Consider the following 11,408-nt stretch of genomic DNA (forward strand, 5'->3'; position numbering starts at 1 on the left):
CGTGGTTTCTGTCGTGTCTACTGCCCTACTAAAGTGTGAGCTCTTTGAGGTCAGCTCCGGGAGCACACTTAGTCATCTTATATCACTGCCAACCACCAGCACAGTGGCAGCTCAGGAGGGATGATTAAATGTTTACGATACTGATACTGTAGCTGTTGAAGTAATTTGAATTCAATAAGTCACAGCCCCTAACTGAGGAGTTTATGAGCACTCTACCCTTGAGCCCCCAGGGCCTATGAGAATGCACACTGTGTGCGTCTTAAAGGTGATGGTAGGAGCCCCTGGTTGGTGGAAGTGGGCGGAGGATGGAGAACTGAGGGAGAGAAAAACAGCAGGAGGCGGGGAAGGACACGCGAATTTCATTGACTTGACAGTTCCGCCAGTGTTTGTCTGACTAGCCACAAGCAAAATGTGATTTTTGGAAACAAGTAATTTAGCCGTTAAGATAGCAAAGCAGATATATTAAAAATACCAATCTATCCTCCGTTATTAACTAAGTGTTACAGTTATGGTTGAGTTCCACGCAGAGAGGCAGCGTGATGGACCTGCAGCCCAGAGACTTGGCTTCAGTTCCTACGATGTGAGCTTGAAAGGTGTGGCCTTCGTTAAGTCAGTGTTTCTCCAGGCCTCAGCTGCTTTGCTTAGAGGAAAAGGGCTGCTTTGAGGATAACGTGTAGGAAAGAGGTGTATAAATTATAAAATTTTGCTGTAATGTTTGTACTTTATGTTTTGGAATCACTGGAAAGCTTTAGTCAGTTATTATTTAACCAGTTCAGGTACTACTTTCTAAAACAGTTCTGGTTTTCATTCCTCATTCCTCTTTCCTTAGCATAGTAATAGTCTCTTATGTTAAAAGCAACAAAACTAAGAGAGAAGAATTTAACTAGACTTATTACCTAGAAGAATGAGTCCTGGGACGGGATACCAGCCTGGAGCGTATGACTCTTGCCAGCTACTTAGGATAGTTGCAAAAGTATCTTCAACTGTGTAGGTTCTGAAAACTCTGTGTATGTCTTGAACGTCTAAATGTAAGCCACAGGAGAAAATGCAAATAGGTGTAATCCTTAGTTCTGCCTTCAGGAATTTGTTGTCCTCCTAAGGTACTGAACCAACACCAAAGCGTGAGGTGGGGTAGCCAAAGACAAAGCGAGCCCACGTCTAGGTAGATCGATTCCCCAGGGATACAGATAGGGCGCTGTAGGCCAGGAGGAGGACGTGGTTTCGCCACACGCAGGGGGCGGCCTCTCTTGGGGTGGCCTGAGGAGCGGAGGGTTTGGGTGCGTGGACACGTGTGCCGGGCGAGTCCGGAGCTGAGGCATGGGAGCAGGGCCACAGCGTGCTCTCAGCCAGGCCTTGTCTGGCCAAACCTGAGGAGAGGAGACTTCAGGTGATTCTCCGGTTTGTCTTTTCCTTCTGACTGGTGACCCCTCTCTGCCCTGAGGTTCGCTACTGTGCAGAGGTAAACGCTTCACCTCGAGGGAGTCATGGGAAGTAGTATTCATGGGAAACTGCTGGAGGCTCTGCAGTGCTGGCACCTTTGATTTTCCACTCGTGTTGTTAACTGCAGCAAGCTGCTTAGGCTCTTCGTGCTTTAGTTTCCCTGTTACTACCTCCCTCCCAGAGTTACTGTGTTGATTAAATGAGATTACTTATGTAAAGCATCTAGCACGGTGCCTGGCGCTTAGTAGATACTCAGTAAATTAATTCCTTTAATTTCCCTTAAGCAGCAAAGCATTTAATTAGACCCTCATCCTGGATTAGAAACTGCATAGGAGCCAGGAAATAGGCCTGACACACTCTAAGAATGGAGCCCCTTGAACTCCCCGTCTCACCGAGTGTTCAGACTCAGAACGCTAGAAATCAGTCCTTGGAAGATAATCCTGTTTACGCCTGAAACGTTGATGATGTAATGAACCAACATGACGTGACTCATCACCTGGGAGCTTAGGGCTTGGCTTGCTCGACATGGGCATTCACTCCTCTGAGAGGTTAGTTAAGTTCCTTGCAGTTGGTCCGCTGGGCCTTGGAGTGCTTTCTGTCTGAAGCACAGCCGGAGCCCGCCGCCGAGTGTCGACGTTTTCCCCGGTGCCTCCATTCGTAGACCACAGCCCGCTCTTCGTTATTCTGCGTTCCTCTGTGCCATGCCGCTTTATTTCCAGAGCTCTTGAACTAATGTGGACTGCACTGGACAGGTACCATGTGTGAGGTCTCTTCCGTCAGGGGGACGGAGTGAATTACCAGCGAGGACTCAGTGGTGAGCACCCTTCCAGCAGGAAGGAGCTCTTGTAGATATGATGGGATGCATTGTGCGGTGGTTCTGTTGGACTTCAGGAGGTGCTGCTGAAGAGCTTCAACTTCGGGGTCCTGTGCCATGGTCCTCACCTGGGGGAGCCCATCAGTGTCCAAACACAGGTGCCCGGGCTGCTCCTCACACCTGCTAAGTCCAGATATTCAGGGGTGGGACCCAGGCTTGTGCATTTTTTAAGGCTCCACTGATGATTGTGAGGCATACCCCCAGTTAGAGTTTGTGGGGAGAACCTGAGCTTGAGAACCTGGAAACCCTAGTTTTAATGATACCTGTTACTTTAGATAAGTCACTTAACTTCACTGGGACTTGGTTTGTCCACCTAGAAAAGTAGAAATAATATTTTATTTACAGAGATGTGATTCAGAGAGAATGAGGTGATGGCCACGTGGGAACCTTGGAAAGTCAAGAGCCCTGGATGCTGAAAGGTGCTGTTACATGTGCTTCTGAGTTCAGCTGGCGCCTCCTAAGTCAGACTGAATCCAGATGTGTTAAATGGGTGGCTTGTACAGGCTACAACATTTGGTCCGGAACTGAACCTGTGCTGGCTCGTGGTCTTTCTTGGGTTTGCTAACTGCACAGCTGGTCACTTGGGTGTCAGGGGTTTGTTTTGTCCTCGTTTACATGTGAGAGGAGTTGTTTTCACTCCAGTCAGCCAGTTCTGAGCCTGCCAAATGCCAGGATTCATCTCGCTGTGCATTCTTTGAGATCAGCCTGTCCTCCACCTTCATCAGCACAGGAGCTGGAAGGGAGAAGAGAGTGCGTGTTCCCATGCGGAGGCCCTGGAGAAAACATGCAAACTTGGACCTCCTCCATCTTTCAAGATCGCCTCTTGGCCACTGGTGCGCAGGCTGCGCTCAGGGGACGCCAGGGAGAAAACCAAGAGCAGGAAGGTGGGCATCCCCTCCAGGGCTCCGTCCTGGCTGTCCAGAAGTTGTGTTCTGTTCTTCATTTTTCACTGTATGTGGTAGATCAGAAGCTGTGTGTTAAGTCAAGGTAGAGCCTTCTTGACGGAGATGGGTAAAACTCTGTGGTTGGATGTACTTTTATGAGCAGGACATCAAACAAAATTCTGTGATTTAAAGAAGTGTTTGTACCCTGGTGATGAAATTCCTTTTCTTGGAGAGAGGATGCTTTCATAGTCAAACGAACCTTGGAGCACTTCCAAGGCCAGAGTGAAGACAGTGTCCTTTTATTATCTCCCACTCATTGAAGAGTGAGGGAAGCAGAGATTCCTGAGGTAGAAGAAGGTAGACACATTTTGCTGCTGTTGGTAAAATTTTTTGTTTTCCTGGTCTTGGTTGGGACGTTCGTAATAACCAGATTCTGGTGTGAACAAAGTGCAAATCAGCTCGTGCCTGCCCTGACTGGAACCGGAATTCCGCCTGCCTCAGAGAAAGCTGGGAAGTGGGAGGGGTGGGCCCTGGGACTTGGGGGTCGCTCCTTTACGGGTTTGTAATGGAGCTCCGTCCGTTGCCACTCCGGCTCCTTATCGTCTTCTACCAGTGAGGCCCTCCGTGGCCTGACCGCACGCTCTCTCTTGCAGCTCAGTGGCCAGGAATCTTCCCTCTGCTCCAAAACGTTGATTTAGTGACGGATCTGCACATACTGCTTTGCTTCCTCGTCTCTAAACCTTGTTTTCGCCCCATGAAACCCTTCAGAACCCAGCACTGTGCACACTTCCCTCAGGAAACCTTTTCTGACCTATATAGCCCACTTAAATTTCTCTTTTTTTCTGAACTCCCATACAACACTTGAGGTGTAAACACACAATCTAATATTTAATTTTTCTCAATCTCATTTTCTTGACTAGCTTGAGAGTTACTGGAAAGCAGAAACAATGTTTGCTACATCTTCATTCCATCTGTCTCACTTGAACAGAGCTGGAAGCATCGCGGCTTCTCAGCACTTTCTATTTATTCGTTTTTATTACCTTGTCTTTTCCCCCACCTCCTGCCATATGCCAATCATTGTTATGGGCCCTAGAAGGGGAAATAGCAGGAAGGAGGACAGTGGCTGCCTTTTGGATGGCTTTTCATTTCTAAGCCTGAAGGCGTGATTAGGATTTTGAGAGAGTGAGCCCAGTGAGCAGGACTAGCTTTTCAGTGGGCAGAAGGGTCCAGGCAGGGGCCAGCAGGAAGGCCTAGGAGGGCCAGGTGATGGATTTTCAGAGCTGTAGGCATCCACAAAAGGGTTTGAGCTAGTAAAAATGCCTGTCAAGTTTAAAAAGTCCGTACGCATTTAAATGAAAAATTTCTGATTCTTCTAGATTCAGATACAAACAAGCTAACACATGTGCAACTGTACCCACTATATTCCAGGCACGTCTGTTATTACCTCTGACTTTCATGACCGTCCTATGAGCTAGTCATTATTATTACCATTGTACCTGAGAGACAGTTAAGAAGATCACTTCCTCAAAGTCACTCATCTGCCTAATTGGTAAGCTGGAAATTGGGTCTAAGTCTTCTAACTGAAAAGGTAATGCTTGTTGTTGTCATTCCATAGCTGCCTCCAACCCTAATTTTGTAAAACAAGGAAAATCTGTCGGGTATTCTAGTGATATTTATTTGATATGTTTTGTTGAGTAAAGGAATCTATCGCATTTGTTGAACTTTGACTATGAGCATTGTAACCTGCTAAGCACTTTATATGCATAAACTCGTGTACTGCCATCCTCATAAGGATCTTACGAAATAGCTGCTGTTGTTGTCATATCTGTTTCACAGATTTGAAAAAACAGTTCCTGTGCCGGCTTAATAACCTATCTAGCATCACGCAGAGCTGGCATTTGAACCCAAGACCATCTGACTTTGGGACCTGTGCTTTGACTGCTGTCTTAGTCCTACAAGGGCTTCATGGGGAACAAAAGTTATGTGGTCAGCTGTTTGAGAAAAATTGTACACCCACTCCCCTGGAAGAGGACAGTGCCTGGTGGTGTGAAGGCTCTGAGAGGTCTTGCCGGGGCAGGCTGGGCGTGGGGGAGGTGGGAATTTTGCCCCTGAGTTTCTCACATTTATTTGATGTAGGAACTTTATTGCCTAACACTTAATTTTCAGTTTATACTCTGGAAAATACTGCTGTAGTGGAAGAAGAATCTGAGCCTGGGAATTTGAAATGGGGGAAAAAAGAGAAACTTCAGGACAAAATACATAACTGGAAGACGATAAAAGAGCGTAAGATTCGAAGTCTCATTTGAGTGTGAGTTCAGGATCCTGCTTTTATTGGCTGTCTAATCTGGGCCAAATCATTTATTCTTTTTGGGTCTCACTTGCCTTATCTGTAAGGTGGGGTTGTGTGAGGGAAAGTGTGATTATATAGGCAAAAATGCTTTGTAAACACTAAAACTCTTAAGTTGTTGTTTTTAATTGTTATTTACCAAGTTCATTTCTGTCCCAGTACCTAGAACAGCATCTGCCAGCTATTTGAAGGACAATTAACCATTGTTGGATGAATGATTTTCTCTTCTGTGCCTCTGGGTTCTATTCTGATATGTTACAACTGAAGAATTATTTTCTTTCAGTTTTATTGAGATATAATTGACACACTGAAATTTTTTTAAATAACACTTTGTTCCTTGAATTCTCCTTCTACATTGTGTTTTTGCTGGTTTTTATGTTCTTGGAGTTTAATGAAGTCACTCAGTTGGAAAATCAGGAACCATGTTTCTCACATTCACTTTGTTGTACCCCAATTTGGACTGCTAAGACAGTTTATTTTGTGTTTTTCTGACATGTCCCTGGCAGCAAGAAATTCTTGGACAGTTCCAAAATGGTAAATTTCATTCAACAGTGTGCATGTGTTGGGTTTTTTTGTTTTTGTTTTTTTACACTGCTCATTCCTCAGATGTGCCCATCTGTGTGTGTGTGTATTTTTTAAGGAATTTCTAACATTTCACCCTCTTGATGTAGTTACTCTTGATGTTTCCATGATAAGGTCTGGCTCTTTTTAAGGACTGTCAGGAAGAGAAACCTGCAATTTTGCATACCAGGGCAGTTCTTACTGCTGGAGCATGCTGAGAGGTGTGAGGGCCTTCTTTACCTGCTTTAAATAAGCCATTTGGTTTTCAGCATCTGGCCAAAGAGACAGATATGAGTTTGAGATTATTCCAATAGGTAAGACGTTGCACAAAGATCAAGAAATTTAAAAAGAGAGGCAGTCAAATCATTTTCTAGCAACCCATTTGTTTGCTGGAACAGCATTATTCCTAGAAAGATACTGCATTTTGTCCAGCAGCTGATTTGGAGACAAGGGGTTGGATAGAGGGGAACTAGCAGTCCATTCCACAGTAATCTGACCTGGTCTTGTGGTTTATGTGGGCCTAACCCCTCCCCGCTGCTTTGAGGGTAGCACATGACCCAGGCTTAGCCTGGCCAAGGCTCAGTCCTCTGGCTCTGGTGGCTGGTTTAGGGGCAGGTCTGCCATCTAAGAGTTCCCCATGGGACTTGGGCTAGAGCTGCTAGGGAAGATGCCGGGTTTTCCTGGGATCAGGAGCTGTCAGGATCATGAAAGCCTCAAGTCATTGGTAGCCTTCTTTCCACCATAAGGGAAAAGATTATCTGATAATGAAGCCAATGGAAGGGAAGTAGAGTTCAGAGATGGCCAAGGAAACCAAATTCTCTTGGCATCACTGAGCCTGTGCTTCAGGCATTCATGCCCTGCTTAAGCCAGGCTTCTCCATGAGCCTTTATTTTTTTTTTTATTGTGCTATGTGAACTGATAAGTTCCATCTTTTCCCATTAATATCTGTAAGTTACAACCAAAGAATCCCAAATAATACAAAACTGCAAGATAAATAAAAAGTATACTAAAACTCGTATCATTTTTACCTCCAGAGGACGTCACCATCCCAGTCATCTTCCAAATTGTCAGACCACTTTCAAAGTGTTGGATTCCGTGTAGGGGTTTAACAGAGGACTGCGGCCTAGGACGCTCTTATAAACTGAATTGTGTCCTCCCAAATTCATGTATTGAAGCCCTAACCCCTAATGTGACTGTATTTGGAGACAGAGCCTTTAAAGAGGTAATTAAGGTTAAATGGGGTGATAAGGGTGGCGCCCGAATTCAATAGGACTGGTGTCCTTATAAGAAGAGGAAGAGACACCAGGAACGCTCATACTCACAGAAAAGGCCATCTGTGAGCCAAGGTGAGAGGCCTCAGGAGAAACCAGACCTGCTGACACCTTGATATGCGACTTCCAGCCTCTAGAACTAGGAAAATAAATTGCTGCTGCTGAGCCACCCAGTGTAGGGTATGTTGTTATGGCAGCCCTTGCAAACTAATCAGGCACATTTAGAAGAAAGAGGAGCATGGTGAGGGGACTCAAGACCATGTCTGAGGGACAGTCCAGGAAGGCTTGGGGTGTGCTCTTAGAAGAAGAAAAGGCAGTGCTAGAACAGGAAAAGCACATCAGCTATCCTGGTGCAGAGCTCTGGGAGTCAGTTTTTTGGACATAGTATTTTATTTTTCACTTTCCTGAAGCAGATATCTCAGAGCCCCTTGAGGCATCTCCAGTGGGGAAGAGAAGTGATATTTACTGAACACACTCTGTATCCCAGGCAGTGTATAGTAATCTTGTGTTCCTTCAGAGCTAGACCTTAGGGATGCAGCTGGGGTAGCTTCTGTTTATTCAGTTATTAAGTGCCGAGAGCTCTGTTTACAATATATTATTTAATTAACACCGCGCTCAGCAAGTTAGAAATTAGCTCTCTCTTACAGATGAGGAAACAAACCTAGAAAGGGTGAGAACTTGATCGTGGTCACCAGGGTAGTTAGCAGCAGAGCCAGGACTAGAATTCATATCTACGGATTCCTGTTCTGTTGGGTTTCTTCCCTTGCTCTGTAATGAGGGGAAAGTGTAGACCAGGGAAGGCTGGCACAGAAATCAGTCCTGGGAGATGCCCACAAATGGCGAGCTGAAGGCAGCACAAGGGTCCTAGACCCTGGATACCCGCCAGGAGAGCCAGAGGCACTGGCAGCCAGCTCTGTCGGTTTATAAAGTGCCACATTGGCCGTGCCTTGTAGAATTAGGAGGAAAAAAAGAAATTAAAATCTAAAGAAGTTGTGGCAAGTGGAGCAAATTGCTCAGCATGGGCAAAGCAACTATGGCAGGTTTTAGACAAACTGATCGTATCATGCCATTCTCTGGACAGGTTGCTAGCTCTGTTGGGCTGTAAATCCCTGACTTGCAACGTCAAAGAGCAGGAGCCGCGGACCGAGACTGGCAGACCTGCTAAGCCCACACCACCTCCCCTTGTTTAATGCCCACACAGTCTGGACGGCCAGGGCTCTTAGTCCAAATCAGTTACTATCTTAAAATGGCAAATGGGTCTGGGCCCCATTTGCATTTCACTTGTCCTTTTGCACCCTTAAACTTTTTTCTTTTTAATAAGCTAGCTATATTAATTGAAAAGTTAATAACTGCTCACAATAAAAGGCTCAAACAGAATAATGCTGCAGCTTCATTGGGATCCGTAAACATTCTCCAGAGGCCAGAGCTTGAGTGAGTAGCTGTCTGGGACAGTCTTGGGCACAACTTAGGACCCTGTGTAGCCTGGGATTTCATTGTGTGTGTGTGTAATGCTGTAAAGAGACAATATGGCTTTGTTTACTCACAAAGATTAGAAATTAGGTGGCAAGTTTTGGGTTATTTGTTACTCTTATGACTTCGTTTGGGTTCTCTTGAATATATGCTGACTCTCCTAAAAGCAGAATTCCTCCAGAACAGGGACTGTGTCTCATCCAGTCTTTCCCCAGGGAGCCTGGAAGTGATCCCTGCAGATAACAGTTCAGAAAAGAAAATGGGGTCATTAACCAAGACACCAAATAAGCATGAGAGCTGAGGGGAAAAAGGATAGTAAAGAAAAAGAGCGGCGCTTCTCCAAGTTAAACTATGGGGGCAGAGACCTCACAGATAATAAACACTTTTTAAACAAGAGTCCTCATATAACTACCCCATTTCAGTTTTTCCAGCTTTTCTACTATTGGTTAGGATGAAGTTCACTCATTCTCTAATTAAAGCAATCTTTGTCAGGCTTCTTAAAGTGGAACTTGAAATAAAATAAATAACTTGGGTATACAGTATGGATAAAAGAATTAGGTTTATTGAAGTGTTCAATAAACCACATGCAAGGAAGTTCTAAATAAACAACCGTGAGTTCCATCCCCCACCTAAGGGTGGTGAGTGGTTTCCTGGCCTGGACTCCGGCACATCTTAACCCGCTCCGCTCTCTCTGGCTGGTGTGTCCGGGCACTGGCCTCGCTGTTGTTCTTACTGGTTTCTCTCCTATCAGTGTGCTTGCTTCTGGCACTTAGACAACTCGGCAAATGGCTCAGTACATGGTGCTTGTGTTAATAGCAGTTTGCTCCCTTCTACAAATTCTCACAAACTCCTTTTGTTTCTCTGCTTTCTCTCTGCTCCTTGTTTTTGTGCACTTTTTAAATTACCGTGTGCTTTCCTCTTCTGAACTCCTCCTTACTCCTTGTTCATGATATGCTGTGTGTTTACTCCTCTGCCCCTGGCTCCTCTCCCTCTGAGAGCCCCCTCTCTGGTCTGCACTCAGGCGACACCTTCTCTGCATTTGGATTACTTCTCTTTCCCACTATTTTTCCCGTGATTTGACTTTAAGCATTGAGGCAGAGAGAGGGTAGTGTGGCTATTTACCTGCTCCTCAGAAAACTTGCCTGGACCAAACAAAACAAAACAGAACAAAACAAAACCTGACTCCTACACAGTGAACACAGTTCACGCCCAAGAAATTCAGCCTTTAACGGGTGTTCCTGTCCTTTTGCTTTTACATTTCCCCAGTCTGCACCAAAGGGTCTATACATCAGGCAGTGGGATGCCTCCCCTGGAACGCGAGAGACCAAGAGGAGCAGTTTCTGCTCTGCTTCTCCGTGTAGCTGTTCATGACTTGTACTACCTGTGTTGTTAATTTCTTTGGTCCATAAGTAGCTCTGAGAGCTTTCATAAAAGTCACTTCACTGTTGTATGCTTGTTTCTTCCTCTTTCAAATTAGTATGATACTGTAGGCATGGAAGAGCAAATGAAATAATGGGTGTAATAATACATAAAATATCACACTATAATTCATGGTGCTGTTACTACAATAATAATGTATGGATATATCATATGTGGTAGTATGTGCGTTGTCATTGAATATGATTCCTGTTGACAATAAAGGTCCCCTTCCATTGTTCCCTTTAACTCCGAGACTAGGAAAGCAATCAGTAGTAATTAAAAAGAGAAAGTTACGTTTGGTAGAGTGGAGAAGATGCGTTTGAAAGAATATGGAACTTTGTTTCAGAACTCCTAGGTGTAAGATTATGCTCTACCAAGCTGTGGGATGTAGGGCAAGTCCTTCATGCTAGGCTTTCAATGACCTCCTTTTAATATGGTGATTGATAACCTCCCTGTCTGCTTCACAGAAGAGTGGATGAGTAAATGATATAATATATCTGAAAGAACTTTGTAAACTGTAAAGTGTGATGCAAACGTAAAACAAGGCAGAATGTTGGCAGAGGGAAGGCTCGGGGAGGGTGTGCTGTGGTACAAAGACCTGGGTTCAAGGTGGCCTGTCACTTACTAGTTGAGAGGCCTTGAGCCTCTCTCCAAGCTTCAGCTCTCTAGTATTTAAAATGGAAATAATGATAATAAACGTGAAGAGCCCGGTACGCAGCGGTGTTTGGTAAATGTCTTTAAAAAGAGATGACTATTAGATGTACATCCTGATGTGACATTTTCAACTGGGTATTGCCAAAAGGCCTTCACCACAGACGTAGACTCCCTCAATCAGTTAGTCTGACTTAGTGTACTTGCCCGGGTATTATTGGGGAAGTGTTTTTTATTTGTGTGCCAAAATAATACCTGACTCAGAAAATCCTCACTGGAAGTTTTGCTTTTAATTTTCAAAGAATAGAACATTTCTAAGATAGGAATTAATAATATGTCTTTGATGAGGAACATAAAATAGTGAATAATGGTGCCCCATTCTCTAAAGCAGCTCTGTCCAATAGAAACATGGCACGAGCCACAAAAATGAGCCACTGAAGAATTTTAAATATTTAATAGCCCAATTAAGAAGAGTAAAAAAGAACAGATAA

The 11,408-nt window shown here is 44.7% G+C and overlaps 1 protein-coding gene across 10 annotated transcripts in view; it reads left to right on the forward strand.

Moving 5' to 3' along the window:
* Positions 1–11,408, forward strand: part of EVL (Enah/Vasp-like) — a 160,342-nt gene that overhangs the window by 39,513 nt on the left and 109,421 nt on the right. For 2 of the 10 annotated variants that reach the window (XM_070593209.1, XM_070593216.1), the window contains exon 2: positions 4,627–4,747. The exons of 7 other annotated variants lie outside the window; for them this stretch is intronic. The gene's annotated coding sequence lies outside the window, so the exon portion shown is untranslated. Of the gene's footprint in view, positions 1–1,259; positions 3,199–4,626; positions 4,748–11,408 lie in introns of those variants that run through there. One more of the 10 variants, XM_070593210.1, reaches the window with a different exon arrangement.

This window comes from Equus przewalskii, chromosome 25, assembly GCF_037783145.1.
Source record: "Equus przewalskii isolate Varuska chromosome 25, EquPr2, whole genome shotgun sequence".
Taxonomy (NCBI): Eukaryota; Metazoa; Chordata; class Mammalia; order Perissodactyla; family Equidae; genus Equus; species Equus przewalskii.